Source organism: Tenrec ecaudatus, chromosome 3, assembly GCF_050624435.1.
Source record: "Tenrec ecaudatus isolate mTenEca1 chromosome 3, mTenEca1.hap1, whole genome shotgun sequence".
Lineage (NCBI taxonomy): Eukaryota > Metazoa > Chordata > Mammalia > Afrosoricida > Tenrecidae > Tenrec > Tenrec ecaudatus.
This window is the reverse complement of record NC_134532.1, coordinates 6682300-6692591: the sequence shown is the minus strand read 5'-3', so window position 1 is coordinate 6692591 and position 10292 is coordinate 6682300. Positions and strand designations below refer to the sequence as shown.

General features: G+C 42.9%; 1 pseudogene; it reads left to right on the top strand.

The window, feature by feature from the left end:
• The first annotated feature begins 1460 nt into the window (after positions 1 to 1460).
• On the top strand, positions 1461 to 2928 carry LOC142443121 (aspartate aminotransferase, mitochondrial pseudogene; annotated as a pseudogene).
• Positions 2929 to 10292: the final 7364 nt, after the last annotated feature.

Genomic DNA, 10292 nt, shown 5'->3' with positions numbered 1-10292 from the left:
ATGACATCCAACACTCAAAAGGAATTAAATACTTGTTGGGTTCCCATTCGATGAAACTCAGGCATTAAAACACTCAACGAGGCGCTTCGCACAAAGAGAACTTATCTTCTCTGGGGAAGAGAGTTATGACAACAAAAGTTACAGTATAAGAAATGCTAAATATGGGGTAACTAATTGCTAACATTGACTTAATATTTTCACAACCTAAATAGGTGGTCAGATCACAGTTGCCAATTTACATATAAGAAACTGAGACGAAGGAAAGATCAAATAACTTGCCAAAATTAAAACCAACAAATATCAGAGACAGAAATTTAACCCGTCATTGGCTACAAAAGACAGCTGCTCTTCACCATGGGAATATTTGGTTGTCATTAGTACCATTTAAAAACTATTACTTTCTGCCTTCCAGTCATATGTTGAGTCTGTGTTTTCCTGCATTCTTGAAATTAGAGAGAGGCCCTCACCTGCCTTACTTTCCCCAATGGAAAGGTATGTGTAGTTTACATTGGAGTCCATGGTAGCTACATAATCTGGTGTCAATTTGGGACTTGAGAGGATTAATAGTGAAGGGGTGGAGTCTAGTTTGTCAATCAGGTGATAGGCAATGAGGCCTCTGTGTGGGCATGGCCTTCTCCCGAAGATTCTGGAAACTGCAGTATTTCCTCCTTTGAAGTGGGAGACACACTCTCTCTCTGCTCACTCCCTGAGAGATGCTCTTACTGAGAGGAAACATGGCAGTACACTGATAGACCCCATGCCCTGGGAACTGGAGGAGCCACGTGGAGACCCCTACCACCGCTGAGGTGCTTCTACCGCCACTGGATCCACAAGACTTTGTACCCACTAGCCTGTGATCTTCCTGCATTTGGCGTCATTGTATGTGTCTCGTGAGGCTGAAGAGGACTTTATAGATTTGAATCAGACATATGGGCTAATATCAGATTTATGGACTTGATCTGGACTGGGCTGGGATGTTTTCTCAATATACAATTGCTCTTGTATGTAAACCTCTTTCTTATGCACATGAGTGTCTATGAATTAGTTTCTCTTCCCAGACTAACACAGAGATTTTCAAAATCAGGATACCATTGTCCAGTGAGGGGGTTATGGATGTAAAGTCTCCAGAGCCAGACCATATGGATGGTTACACTAAGCAGAAACCTCATGAGATCAGCCTAGATGTACATCAAAAAGTGAAATCAGGATTTGCTCAAAGCCTTTGAATAGGAAAAGCATGAGTCTGTTGAGAAATTCAAAATAGTTCAGAGAACTAAAGAGATCCATGTTAGAATAAATCCATAAAACGAACAATTAATTCACATCAAATTTGATTTTTTTCGGTCCAGGGAAATAGCTATCTTTGCCTTTGGTAGGAGAGCGCCCGCGGAATCTACGCCCACTTGTCCTCAGATCTTTCCTGCCACCATCCGCGAGCCACTGCCCTCCTGCCACCCACCATGGCCCTGCTGCTCTCTGCTCACGTCCTCTCCGGAGTCACCGTCACCTTCCTCCCAGGCCTCGCCACCAAGCTTCTGTCAGAGCCAGCTCCCGGGGGGCCCCTGTGGGGATGGGGCTCCCGGATCTCATCGTAGGAATCACTGAAGCTTTTAAGAGAGGTGCCAACAGTAAAAAATAAAGATGAATCTGAGAGTTGGGGCTACCGGGATGACAATGGAGAGTCCTATGTACTCCCTAGTGTGCGGAAGGCTGGGGCCCAGATTGCTGCAAACATCTTGACAAGGAGTACCTGCCCATTGGGGGACTGGCTGAATTGCCTAAGGCATCTGCAGAAACTGGCCCTGGGCGAGAACAACCAGGTGTTGAAAAGTGGCTGGTCCGTCACCTTGCAGACTATTTCTGTACCAGCTCACTCAGGACCGGAGCCAGTTTCCTGCAGATTTTTTTCTCTTTTTTTTGTCTACAGATGGGCATTGGGTTCCCACCCCGAACTCCCCCTCACTCACAATATCATTTTTTGTTCTTTGGTGCTGGATACGCGGTCCCTTCGACCCCTCGTGATCACACAGGCTGGTGGTCTTCTTCCATGTGGGCTTTGTTGCTTCTGGGCTAGATGGCGCTTGTTTACCTTCAAGCCTTTAAGATCCCAGACGCTATGTCTCTCGATAGCCGGGCACCATCAGCCTTCTTACTCATAATTAGCCAAGATGTCTTTCTGCCCAAGCCCTCCTGGGGAAATCACACGCCCATCTTCAGAGATGCTGGCATGCAGCTTCATGGGTATCGGTCCTCCGACCCCAACACTTGCGGTGTTGATTTCGCAGGTGCTATGGATGCCTGTGCTCACAACCCCGCCAGAGTGAACCCCCTGCCCTGAGCAGTGGAATGAGGTCGCCAATGTGCTGAAGAAAAGGAATCTTTCTGCATTCTTTGACATGGCCTCCCAAGGCTTCGCCAGTGGAGATGGTCACAAGGACGCCTAGGCCGTGGGCCACTTCATTGACCAGGGCATTGATGTGTGTCTCAGCCAGGCATATGCCAAGAACATGGCCTTGTCCGGGGAGCACGTGGGGGCCTTCGCTGGATGCTGACGCCGCCAAGAAGGTGCAGTCGCAGTTAAAGATTTTGACCTATCTCATGTATTCCAAGTCCCCTCTCCATGGCCTCATTGCCTCAACTATCCTGACTGCGCTGAGCTGTGGAAACAATGGTTGCAGGAAATCAAAGTCATGGCCGACCGCATCAGCATGTGGACCATCGGGTCTCTAACCTCAAGGAGGAGGGCTCCTCCCATCACTGACCCAATTGGCATGTTTTGTTTCACGGGGCTCAAACCGGAGCAGGTGGGGTGGCTGACCAAGGAGTTCTCCATCTACATGACAATGGACGGCCACATCTCTGTGGCTGACCTTAACCTCTGGCCATGTGGGCTACCTTGCCCAAGCCATTCCTGAGGTCACCACGTGATTTCCCTGGTGAGAGGGAACAGAGATGACCTGTCTCTGGCTGGAGCGTCCTGTCTTCAAAACTAAACTGGTGCCCATTCTGTTATCTGGGGTGTCTCCCAATGAGTTTATGTGTACAGGGAAGAGCCAAAGATCTGTCCATTGCATAACTGCAATATTTCAGAAGCTTTAACCGAAGCGCCTTGCGAGCTGAGGGTTCCTCTGTGCATCCAGCCTAAGAACTCGCGATTCCTAGACCTTTTACAGAGAAGCCCGCTTCTGACATTGACTCCTGCGCCCTTCCCAACAAGAGCCCATAGTGCGGAAATCACGTCTGACACAACCCACTGAGCCCACTGCTGCTGCAGCAAGGAAAGGAGAAGACACCTTTTCCTGGCTTATTTAAGAGAAAGGAAGAAAGAAGGCTCTCTTTTTTTAATACTTAGAGGCATTTTAACTCCTCCCTCTTGGCCCTGATCATTGCAGTTATTTTCCTTAGACACAGACCTCTCACTAGCCTAGCTCCCCGTCCCATCAACAACCTCCCCCACGGCCCCGTCGAGATATACTTATGTCCAGAATGCACATGCTTGCCCTCCCCTGGAGAAGAGAGAGCTCCCTCTCATGCGCTTTCATCTCAGCATCCTGAGTCATTGTTTGATCACCTCCTCTGCCTGCTGGGACTTCCTGCCTTGGTTGAGTGTGGTTGTGCAGCCAGGCAGTGCAGGGTAGGATCAGCTGAGGGTGCACTAGGGCTTTGCCTTCTACCTTGGGTGGGTGCTGCCAGGAGGGCTCGGGCTTCCCCCTCGGGAAAGATAGCCACCATCTGCTCTACTATGTGGGCCTAGTGCAGCCTGGATTGTCTGTTAAAATAAATCACCAAAGACCCCCTCCCCCAAATAGATTTGTCTCAGGATTAACTTTTCTACTTTTTAAAAAGTCATAGAAAATAAAGAGTTTTTAACTACTTTATAGTTTTATAAGTATAGATACATTAAAGGGACCTTAATTTGGATTCTATTACTACCTCAAGGTTATGGAAATTTCTAGTATCAGAATAGTTCTAAGAAGTCACAGGGGTTATTTGTGGCAGAGGGACAGGTTAACAATGTCCACTGATATTTGTACTTCTTGCTCCCTTCCATTCCAGTTTCTGAGGATTTTTTGTTTGTTGATTTTTTTAACTTGTAAGTTCACAGGAATAGTTTGATAGCATCCTAGGTGAACAACAAACTCATATGTTCTTAAATAAATGTTAAATGTTCACTGAACGTAAAATTACAGATGAGCTTAATTTTCAAAGCCCCATCCCTGGAAAGCTGAGTTGCAAACTATAAAACAATTCACATTTAAAAGTTGTGTGGTCCTTGGTCACTTTATGTGACAGGTAATGGTAGTTTCAAAACGTGCACTCATTTATTGCCAATTTTGGGTGTGGATTCTATTCTCAATTAATGCACTTTTCTCTGATTAACAATAAACAACTCACTTCTGTAAACACTGAGACCAACATTTCCTTCTCAGGTACTAGAAATCATCTATGAATTATTTAGAAAACTTTGCCGAAGTAAACTAACTTTGCTAAACAAACATCGGCTTTGAAATGGGGTCGTTCCGGGCCGATTGTGTTGTGGAGCTGCAATCGACATGACTGTTTGCATTAAAAGGGCAGATGTAGTATTAGCGCAGTGAAAGTTAGCACGATCTACTTATTCCACACTGAACCCAAAGTCAGAAAGCTTGGTTGTCATCTGAAAGTGGGTCAGAATTTCAATCTCTCTCTAACACTGTTATGTGCAAATCTAGCAGTGTAATGGCCTACTTGCTGCTATTGCTTTCCTGGGGAATGGGAGAATTGATGAGAGATTGATGGACGTTCTGGAAGATGGGTGGTGGGGAGCTGGAAAACATCTGTGCTGAAAATCTCTATGACTATAGAAATCCTCTCACTGTGGGCTTCTTGGGAGCATCACTTACCCTCCTAGATAATAGGAAACTGTTAGATATTCTTACAGTGTCCCTATTTGCTGCCTCAAGTTTTACTAATCTTTCTTCTTTTTATTGAACTCCTCCAAACACACATGCACACACACACACACATATATTTTTTTACATTTTCTACACTGCAAACAGTTTTGTTCAATCATATCTTTTTGATGGAAGCTTTTTAGAGAAATCCCCAATTTTGCCCATCTGGTCATGCAGTGTGTCGAAAAACCAAAGCAGTTCATTTTGTATCTTTCTGACAGATTCTCCTTGGTTTCAGCTAACTCTTCTCTTCAGTCATGAAGCACCAGTGCATGAACCATCCAGACACAATCTGCAGCTACACCCTGCACAGAGCAGCCTTCAATTCTTTCTTAGTGGTGGGTTTCATATAAATAAACTAAAAATGTTCCTGTACTCCAGTACATAGTGTGAAATGGTCCATTCTGGCCACTCGACTTCCTGATAGTTTCTGGGAGCACATTGTTATGAAATGAAGAAAATCATAAATAATGTGTATCTCATTTCCTTGAATCACCAGAGAGGTGGGGGAGTGGATGTATAATATCTCTTAAATTGTAAGAGAAGAATAAGCTACGTATCCCTGCTTACAAACTGTACAATTTTAAAATAAGGAATATTTGTCTAAGTGAGAACTCTTCTGTAAAGTTGAACTGAGGCACAGGATGAGAACAAAATCGGGATGAAGTAGATGCAGTGAGACCGCTCTCGTGCGGCAGGGAGAGAGGGGGGAGGGAGAGAAAGAGTCCCTGGGAGATATCCCTTGGGTTATCAAGTAGCCCTGGGAGATTGCGGGCATTGTTCAGGGTCCGGGATTTTTAAAGGAAATCGGAGGAAGTGAGTTGTGCTGGAAGGGGATGTGGCCCAGGATGTGGATTATCCGTTCTGGCAGGAAGGCTATCCGGTTATTGGGGAGTCAGCATTCCAGGCATGGTTTCTCAGTCACCTCATTCCAGGGGGCAGCTGCTGACCTCCCAGGATATGCAGGGAAATGCCTCCCACCCTCCCTCCAGTTTAGGCCCATCACCTTCCCCTTGTATTTTTTATCCTTTGCTTTGTTCCTAATGAGATTGACCAATATAGACTGACTTACCATGGATAACTGGCTCCTGCTAGCTAACTTCTGATTGGATTGAACCAATGGGACTGACTGGTAGAAGAGTAGAGTGTATACTAAGAAAGAGATCAAGATTTTTTTTTTCCCCAGCTCTGCTTTATTCACACCCTCTCTTTAGTTCCAGATCTCACTGGATTTTGTAATGTAAGACCTTCCTTAGTCCTTTCAGGAGTAAGGTGCTAACTGCTCCTTCCTTATATTTTCTTCCATTTGCTTTACCTACTACAGTAAACACTAGTAAGCATAAAACTCAAAGGACTTTAATATGTAAAGTAGTCTGAAAACTATTTTCCCACCAAAGTCTGGACATACAACACTGAATGGGAATTTTCACATTATTTTTATATCACCTATAAATAATCAAATGTCATTTGAGGGAAACACTTCAGAAATGTGATCTTTCAGTTTCCCAATAATAGATTTTTGAAATGTAAGGCCTTTCTACAATTTTACATTTGATGAGACTTTACACACTATATTTGCAGTTGTCTTTCAACTGAAATGTAAACCAGACTTCTCTACCCAACTTTCCATTGAAAGTCTTTCATTAAACAACAATGTCATAAAAAATATTAAATAAAACTCAAAATAACAGCATTGACCAGGCTTATTTATAAAAATAGAGACTGGAAGACCCCCCTGACACTATCTCCCTTAGCACTCATTAGGTCTGGAAAGGAACTTACTCCCATAATTCAAGTTTCAGGCAAACAACAGACATATACAGAAGAGGAACAATAACACTAGGAAAATATGATTATTTTGGAATAATCAACCATTTGAGATCACTTGGGCAGCATTTATTCAGGGACAAAGCTTGGAAGAGTTAGTAAAGCGGGCAGAATAGGAATGGGAAACAAAAAGAGGACATGGGACACATGAGGTGATAGCGTAGGGATTGCATTACATTTATTTTTTAAATAGTGTACAAATTGGTAAATGGGAAACCTAGCTATAAACCTTAATCATGATCCCAATTCTACCTGAAAAATCTGGCTAGAGAAGAGGATGTACACTGGGACCGATGGGAGCTGGAAACACAGGGAATCCAGGACAGATGATCCCTTCGGGACCAGTGGTGAGAGTGGCGATACTGGGAGGGTGGAGGGAAGGTGAGGGAGAAAGGGGGAACAGATGACGAGGTCTACATATAACCTCCTCCTCCCTGGGGGATAGACAACAGAAAAGTGGGTGAAGGGAGTCGTCAGACAGTGTAAGATATGACAAAACAACAATAATTTGTAAATTATCAAGGGCTCATGAGGGAGAGGGGAGCAGGGAGGGAGGAGGGAAAATGAGGAGCTGATGCCAGGGGCATCACGTAGAAAGCAAATGTTTTGAGAATGATGATGGCAACAAATGTACAAATGTGCTTGACACAATGGATGGATGTATGGACTGTGATAAGAATTGTACAAGCCCCCAGTAAAAGGATTTTTTGAAAATCTAAAAACAAAAGTGTTAGGTTTGTTTTTTCCTTTTTAAAATCATTGTATTGGGGACTCGTATAATTCATCACAATCCTTGCATCCATCCATTGTGTCAAGCACATTTGTACATGTGTTGCCATCATCATTCTCAAGACATTTGCTTTGTTCTTGAACCCTTGGTATCAACTTCTCATTATTTCCACTCCCTTCCCACATGTCCTCCCTCATGAACCGTGATAATTTATAAATTATTATTATTATTATGTCATGTCTTACATGGTCTGATGTCTCCTTTCACCCACTTTTCTATTGTCTATCCCCAGGGAGGGGGTTATATGTAGATCCTTGAGATCAGTTCCCCTTTCTACCCCACATTTCCCTTACCCTCCTGGTATCGCCACTCTCAACACTGGTTCTAAGGGGTTTATCTGTCCTGGATTTCCTGTGTTTCCAGGTCTTATCTGTACCAGTGTACATCTTCTGGTCTAGCTGGGTTTGTAAGGCAGAATTAAGATCATGATAGTGCGGGGGAGGAAGCACTAAAAAGTTAGATTTTTATCAAAGAGCCATAGGACTATCTCAAAACATCCGCAGGTAAGTACATTCTACCCAAATCACCAAATCTTTCCCTGTCCTTCATCTATCTAGAGCAGTGGTTCTCAACCTGTGGGTTGCGAAACTTTTAGGGGTCGAATGACCCTTTCATAGGGGTCACCTAAGACCATCAGAAAATGCATAAATATTTCACAATATGTAATTACATATTGTGTGATTAATCACTTTGCTTTATGTTTAATTATGTTCCATTTGTAACAATGAAAATACATTCTGCATATCAGATTACGATTCCTGACAGTAGCAAAATTACAGTTATGAAGTAGCAACGAAAGTAATTTTATGGTTGGGGGTCACCATAACATGAGGAATTGTATGAATGGGTCGCTGCATTAGGAAGGTTGAGAACCACTGACCTAGAGCCACGTTTCTCAAAGTGGGTGATACTTCCCCATGTGTGGCACCATGATGATCCAAGTGGGCTGCCAAAGCAGACAGCTACACTTTATCCTGGATTAATGGCGACAGTATAAAAGTTTTCAACTGCCAGGGGGCTTCTAAGTAATTTTTTTTCTGAACAGGAGAAAGGTAGACCAGATATGTTTGGGAACCTATGATTAGAGAATCTCTTAGGGTTCAAAGCGTAAAATTATATTTTGAAAAGCTAGTATATCGATGCATTATTGTCCAATTTAGAAATATCCTTTTTACTGTACTACAGTGCTTTAGTTCCCAGCTTCGTTTTGGCAGGTTTGAGGTAAAAATAAAAACAGACACTGCAAGGTATCAGCATAAATGTTGTTGCTTATAGCTGTGATCCAGGTAGCTCTGACTCATGGCAACCTTATGGAGACTAACACAACCATTTGCCCAGATCTGTGCCACTTTCACAACCAGTACACTTGATCCCATTGTTGCAGTCACTTTGTCGATCCATTTCAAGGCTGATTAATTTTGCTTTAACTTTTGATATAATCATATGTAAGCAAACATATACTTTAAGGACAAAAAAATAATAATTAGTGTAAACAGCATTTATCATTCTTTTACTGACTAACATCTAAGCTGTCCTTTGTTGAGGGAATCCTCACTCTTTGAGTATTGAACACCCATCACCTCCAATCTCATTTATCAATAGGTCAATGTTGTCTGAGCTTGAGCAAGCAGACTCATTCATCGGGGTTTTGAACGGGAAGCTAATGACATACAGGATAAAGAGATAAGAGAAGAATCTATAACATGAACAGCAGTTAAAGCAAGGTCAAAAATCTTAGTCCTGGTAGCTGTGCTGGTGACATAATGCAGTGTTAAGTGCTATGTTTCCGTAATATCAACTGTTATATCTGATGGATGCTTACAATAGAAGTAAATGCATCACCGGAATTTTTCTATGGGACGGAGCTGTACATAGTTCCTAGTTGCATAAATTCAAGCCCTATTCTATTTTCCTCCTAATAAACTGTTTTTAGTTGTTGATGTCATTTAAAAATCTATCTAAAATTGGTAGCAAGGTATGACTACATAACTTGTTATTCCTCCATTTTTTAGAATTATTTACAGCCCCTAAGTATATGCTAGATTCTTATGTACATGCATGGCAAGAGAAACAAGGTCTGTTATTAACAAAAAATCTCACTGAAACTTGTGTGTGGATATTAAGCATGATTCTCATTAGACTTCCTTATATCATACTATTGATGAAAATTGCTTGGAGATGAAAAACATTTCCACTCAAACATATATTAGGAAACACATAGTCTAGAATGTCACATGTTAAACTGGCATGTGGGGAAGAGAAAGTTACAGGACATATGTGTAAAAGATGATGCTATTTACTATATCCCAATATAATGATGAATTGACTGATGCTTTAATTAAGATCCACTTAGTTAACTTAAAAAAATAAGGGTTTCCATTGTTGAGGTAGTAAGTTCATTGTGCCAACCTGGCCTATAAACACATCTGGGTTAATTGAAGGGCAGAGGGATAAATGGTGAGCCTCGCCTTTCTAGTTCTTGGGTCTCTTGCTTTCTGATGGTCAGACCAGGGTGCAGCCGCTTAGCCAGTTCGCTGCTTTAGCTGGCAAGGCTCACTTCCTGCAAGACATCCCCAAGGAGAAGTCACATGGATCTACTCCGATGGAGCCCTGGTTGCTGGAGCAGCCGTGTGGAGACTCCTGCCAGCACTGAGATGCTTACACATTCACTGATTTGGCTTTCCTCCTGCAGTCGGCATCATTGCGTGTGTTTTGTTAGATGGAGGAGGACTTTGTGGACT